At 43.7% G+C, this 5518-nt stretch overlaps 2 non-coding genes across 2 annotated transcripts; both read left to right on the top strand.

The window, feature by feature from the left end:
• The first annotated feature begins 307 nt into the window (after window positions 1-307).
• Window positions 308-381, top strand: Trnat-ugu (transfer RNA threonine (anticodon UGU)). The gene has a single exon. It is a non-coding gene; the product is annotated as a tRNA-Thr (tRNA).
• Window positions 382-1186: 805 nt separating this feature from the next.
• On the top strand, window positions 1187-1261 carry Trnat-ugu (transfer RNA threonine (anticodon UGU)). Its single transcript has one exon. It is a non-coding gene; the product is annotated as a tRNA-Thr (tRNA).
• Window positions 1262-5518: the final 4257 nt, after the last annotated feature.

A 5518-nucleotide genomic window follows, 5' to 3' on the forward strand; every position in this document is an offset into this window, starting at 1 on the left:
CATGTTGAAAATGTGTGCCCCGACCGGGACTCGAACCCGGGATCTCCTGCTTACATGGCAGACGCTCTATCCATCTGAGCCACCACGGGCACAGAGTATAGCGCGTCTGCAGGGACTTATCCCTTGCACGCTCCGCGTGAGGTCCACATTCCCAACATGTCCACACCACTACATTCGCAGTGCGCCTAATAGATGGGCAAACATCTATTAGGCGCACTGCGAATGTAGTGGTGTGGACATGTTGGGAATGTGGACCTCACGGGGAGCGTGCAAGGGATAAGTCCCTGCAGACGCGCTATTCTTTGTGGCCGCGGTGGCTCAGATGGATAGAGCGTCTGCCATGTAAGCAGGAGATCCCGGGTTCGAGTCCCGGTCGGGGCACACATTTTCAACATGTGCCCAATGAAGTACATCAACGCCTGTGTGCAGCTAGGGTGTCTATTTAATTATCATTTCATTTCTAGCAAAGCTGCATGGTAATCCACGGTAACTGTTCCTTCGGGAACAGATACTACCGTCATATATAGTTAAAATATGGCTTCCCGGCCATTGACCTTCTTGTGTGAACGCACAAGCTATGCCCGAACTCGTACGGGTCTTGGTAGATTAATCTGCCACGAGTAATGAGTATGATGGGCAAACATCTATTAGGCGCACTGCGAATGTAGTGGTGTGGACATGTTGGGAATGTGGACCTCACGGGGAGCGTGCAAGGGATAAGTCCCTGCAGATGCGCTATTCTCTGTGGCCGCGGTGGCTCAGATGGATAGAGCGTCTGCCATGTAAGCAGGAGATCCCGGGTTCGAGTTCCGGTCGGGGCACACATTTTCAACATGTGCCCAATGAAGTACATCAACGCCTGTATGCAGCTAGGGTGTCTATTTAATTATCATTTCATTTCTAGCAAAGCTGCATGGTAATCCACGGTAACTGTTCCTTCGGGAACAGATACTACCGTCATATATAGTTAAAATATGGCTTCCCGGCCATTGACCTTCTTGTGCGAACGCACAAGCTATGCCCGAACTCGTACGGGACTTGGTAGATTAATCTGCCACGAGTAATGAGTATGATGGGCAAACATCTATTAGGCGCACTGCGAATGTAGTGGTGTGGACATGTTGGGAATGTGGACCTCACGGGGAGCTTGCAAGGGATAAGTCCCTGCAGACGCGCTATCCTCTGTGCCCGCGGTGGCTCAGATGGATAGAGCGTCTGCCATGTAAGCAGGAGATCCCGGGTTCGAGTCCCGGTCGGGGCATACATTTTCAACATGTGCCCAATGAAGTACATCAACGCCTGCATGCAGCTAGGGTGTCTATTTAATTATAATTTCACAACAAAGTATGTTGTACATCTTTTCAGTGTCGGTTAGTACTGTACCCTTTCAAGTTTTCCGTCCATGTCTATGACAAAGAGCTTACTTAATAGTGAACTGTGTGTCTGGATCAAATACAGAGACATGAAGTGGCGTGTCAACGCAAAAAATCGTGTTCTAAAGATCTGTTAGTTAAAGAAATTCAAATAAAATTAATGAATGATGACAAATATTTCTCGCGAAAAAATACTTCCGGCAAGTCGTAGGGCCTACTGCATGCTTAAAAACCAAGTGATTAACTCGCGAAACAATTTACAAAAAATGTATGTTATATTCTTTCTGTTCACTTCTCTTCACCATTTATCGAAAGAGAATTATACGTGACGAGTGCAAATCAGCAGAGAGAGGGACAGAGTTTTAGTAAATTTAAACATAAATATATAATGCTGCACCGCACAGCAAAAAATCCGTATTTAATGTCAAAGGTACGAAAAATTCGTATTTAAGTAAATAAATACATAAATTTTGAAAATACTTCGTTTTTAGAAATATATTATTTATTTACTTATCCCTGAAAGGAGCACGATGTTTCTCTCCGAAACAGTCACGATTCATGAAAATACATAGTTCATTAATACACGAAAAGGATGAAAAAGTATTTAAGTGAATCACTGAAAGCTGAATACTGAGTAAAAACATTAATATAAGTGACTTGGCCGCAGAGACCTGTGTCATTCGATTTTTTCATTCGACCAAAAAAATCATTCGGTTCTTAGCCATAGTCCCACCATCAAGCTTAGCGGATCGCGCCAACTCCCAGTTTCGTTGGGTGTCGATGACAAGGCGTTGGTTGACTGCGCGTGGTTTTAAGAGGCGGTGTGAAATGAAATGATCGTATGACCAGGAGTTTCCACCTGCGGAAGTTCGGCCACCGAGGTGCCGGTGTTTGCGGGTAACGCCACACGGGGCGACTTGCGTGTTGATGATTATAAAATGATGAGGAGGGCAACACAACACAGTTCTGTAGTGGAGAAAATAACAGAGCCGACCGCTAATCGAACGTGGGCCCACTGCATGGCACTCAGGGGCGGTGATCACTCAGCTATGGGGACGGACTGGGAGGTGGTGCCGGCAAGGGACGGTGACGAGTGTCCGAGCGTGAAAGCTGTATTGCGGCCTTGCGTGATAGTTTATCTAGGGTGAGAAAGATAAAACAGTCCGGGAAAATATTTATGACTGGCATGCAAATGAAATATTCGAACAACAATTTCGATGCTCCAACCGGTAGCTGCCACATGTCTCCGCATGCGTATCTTCCGCATGCTCTGTCCCGAGCAATTCGCTGTCTCATTATCAGGGTTGGGATTTTTAGGTGCTCACCTTTTTCCGTAGGATAAATTAAAGCTCTTTGGAAAGATAGTGCAGTGCGAAATTTTGGATCTAGTTGCAAAAAGACACATTTTTCATGACCACTTTTCCCTTTTTTACTCCAGTCATGTCCGTGATCCTCTCTTTCGATTTGTTCTTTAATTGTAGCTTTTCAGAAATCTTCTTGAGCTCATTTTATTATTTATAAGATAAATTACTTGCGATTTTATTCCATTTGTATATACTAAGGGGACAAAGGTCGTGGGACACCTTCTACTATCGTGTTGGAGCTATTTTTGGCCGGCGTAACGCCGCGACTAGACGAGGCATGGACTTACTAACTCGTTTGAAGTCCCATGCAGAAATATTGAGCCATTCTACTTCTACAGGCGTCCTTAATTGCGTAAATGTTGCCGGTACAGGATTTTGTGCACCTCTCGATTATGTCCCATAACTGTTTGATGGGATTCATGTCGGGTGATATGAATGGCCAAAGCATTCCCTCGAAGTGACCAGAATGTTCTTCAAACCAGTTGCGAACAATTGTAGTCTGATCACGTGGCGCACTGTCATCAATAAAAATTCCATCGTTTTTTGGGGACATGAAGTCCATGAATGGCGGCAAATGGTCTCCAAGTAGCCGAACGTAACCATTTCCAGTCAATGATCGATTTACTTTGACCAGAGAACCAAGTCTATTCCATGTAAACATAGTCCACATCATTATGAGGCCACTACCAGCTTCCACAGTACCTCGTTGACGACTTGGGCCTATGGCTTTGTGAGGCCTGCACCATATTCAAATTCCAGAATCAGCGCTTACTAACTGAAATCGGGGCTCATCTAACCAGGCCACGGTTTTCCAGTCGTCTAGGGTGCAATCGATATGGTCAAGAGCCCAGGAGAGGCGCTGCAGGCTATGTTATGCTGTTAGCAAAGGCATTCGCGTAGGTCGTGTGCTGCCATAGCCCATTAACGCCAAATTTCGCCGCACTCTCCGAACGGATACATTGATTTCTGTTATTATTTCACGCAGTGCTGATATTTTGTTAACAGTGAGAACTTTACGCAAACACCGCTGCCCTCGGTCGTTACGTGAAGGCCGACGGCTACTGCATTGCCCATGATGAGCACTAATGCCTGACATTTGGTATTCTCTGCACACTCTTAATCGAGGAAGATTGAATTCCCTAATTATTTCCGAAATGGAATGTCGCTTGAGTCTACCACACCTACCATTCCGCGTTCAAAGTCTGTTAATCCCCATCGTGCGGCCATGCGGCCATAGTCATGTAGGAAACTTTTTCACATAAATCACCTGAGCACAAAAGACGTCTCCGATAATGCGCTATCCTCTTACACCTTGTGTTCGCGGTACTACCGCCATCTTTACATCTTCATAAAGCAATCCCATGACTTTTGTCACCTCAGTGTATTGTTTCGAATGAATATAAAATATTTGACTAATAATTAACGTCTCCTTAGCTTGCAGTCAACATGTCAATATAAGTGTGTCTTTCATTAAATGCGGGACTGAAAGCACACTTGCAACAAAGAAAAAAACTGTGTGAACCACAAATTTTCTTTCACTCATCTTACCGTTATAAATAGCCTGTAACAATGCAACTAACAATAAGTGTATTTCATTCTATCCTTCTAATTCTTCCAGGGTTAGTAGCCTGCAGTCCGTGAATGTATTTCTGTTAGTGAACGAGTGTATTACTAGATTTTACCTTGCCAAAGGTATTCTGTTTCCGACTTCTGTTCTGACTCAGTAATTCAAACAAGATTTCTTAGAAATTTGTGAAACTGTAATGCGATGTGCTGTATGCGATTCAGAAATTTTGCTACATGGAAAACAACAGCGAGATCGCATCACACAACACATTTCCAGCTCTAAGAGTCAAACGAACAAGACTCTTCAAATAAACAAATCAAGGCAGCCTCTATTACAATATGCGATTGAGCAGTATCTTCGAAAAGTCAAAATTTGAAGCAGTTCATCACTGATTTGTGTGCAGCTGTTACATAGGCAGGAATTCCAGTCTTAATGGATTTCTTCAAAAATGCACAAAGATGTCCGTCCTTGATGAGAATACTTTAAGAAAAAAAAAACACAAGTATGATCATGGAACCAACCATGGGGTTCTGTCTAAAACTGCCGCCTTGTGGCATCGACTCTGAGAAAGTTATTTCGGTAGTCACCGGCCAGGATACATACGTGGTTTCATTTGTTACCATATTGAAACCTTTGCTCCCTAAGTCGAAGCATGTAACATGCTTGGTCCACGCCTTTCACAGCATTTGTGTATCCATAAAGAACGAATACAAATCGTAAATCAATTCGTCTGCACAATTTAAGAAGCATGGTAAGGAAGTAAAAGCTTCATCAGTTAGAAAAACGTAGACTATTTTAACCCGTTGCAGAACAGCAACGATGTTGCTGTTGTGACTACACGTAGCCGTTCTCCAGGCCGCCAGCTCTAGCGCGCTGTAGTATCCGATCCTTGGTATACGCTGTGTAAAGCTACTGCCGAATATCAAGCTACAGTATTTCTGATCTTTGTACGTGTTAAGTATAGGCTGACTTCCTTAATTTTAATGTCTTTGCAGTGTTCATAATCTGAAGATGGTTATTTAAACGTGTCGAAACCGGTAATTTTAATAAATAATTCTGCCTTCTTGACTTTTTTCTAATTGATCATATCACTTCACTCCTGGAGAGAGCTGCGAGCCATGCTGTTGCCTTCCAAATTTTCCGTCCGTTACTCGCTAGGGCTCTTGGACTGTATCTGCTGCTATGTTGAGTGAAATTTTTCACAAGACTAAAGA

The sequence above is a fragment of the Schistocerca nitens genome, chromosome 9, assembly GCF_023898315.1.
Source record: "Schistocerca nitens isolate TAMUIC-IGC-003100 chromosome 9, iqSchNite1.1, whole genome shotgun sequence".
In the NCBI taxonomy this organism is placed as follows: Eukaryota; Metazoa; Arthropoda; class Insecta; order Orthoptera; family Acrididae; genus Schistocerca; species Schistocerca nitens.